Source organism: Penaeus monodon, chromosome 15, assembly GCF_015228065.2.
Source record: "Penaeus monodon isolate SGIC_2016 chromosome 15, NSTDA_Pmon_1, whole genome shotgun sequence".
Lineage (NCBI taxonomy): Eukaryota > Metazoa > Arthropoda > Malacostraca > Decapoda > Penaeidae > Penaeus > Penaeus monodon.
The window spans coordinates 559,871-560,290 of record NC_051400.1 but is presented as its reverse complement, the minus strand read 5'-3'; the positions used below and the strand labels follow the sequence as shown (position 1 = coordinate 560,290).

The 420-nt window shown below is 30.2% G+C and overlaps 1 protein-coding gene across 1 annotated transcript in view; it reads right to left on the bottom strand.

Annotated features, from left to right (window-relative positions):
- LOC119581604 overlaps positions 1–420 on the bottom strand; it is a gene marked incomplete in the record, with an annotated part of 66,998 nt that overhangs the window by 2,173 nt on the left and 64,405 nt on the right.

Below are 420 nucleotides of genomic sequence, written 5' to 3'. Positions count from 1 at the left end.
AATCTATTCCCCCAAAATCAACTTTTAACGGAATTAAATAATTTTAACCGAACCTTTTCTATATTGCAGTATGTTGATTCGAAACTGCACAGCAAATATTAATATAAATACTGACAATAAAACAGAAATATGAAGACAAGTAACAGTAATAGAAATGCAATTTATGAATAAAGTTCGGCGAGGATAATAATTGCACAATTAACGGGATGGTGAGGATAATCGTTTGAAATATATGTTATTCGGACAACAACAAGCTTCGAAATAAATGTTATTCGGACAAAACCGAGCTTTAAAATAAATGTAATTCGGACAAAACCAAACTTCGAAAAAAATGTTATTCGGACAAAACCAAACTTCGAAAAAAATGTTATTCGGACAAAACCAAACTTCGAAAAAAATGTTATTCGGACAAAACCACTA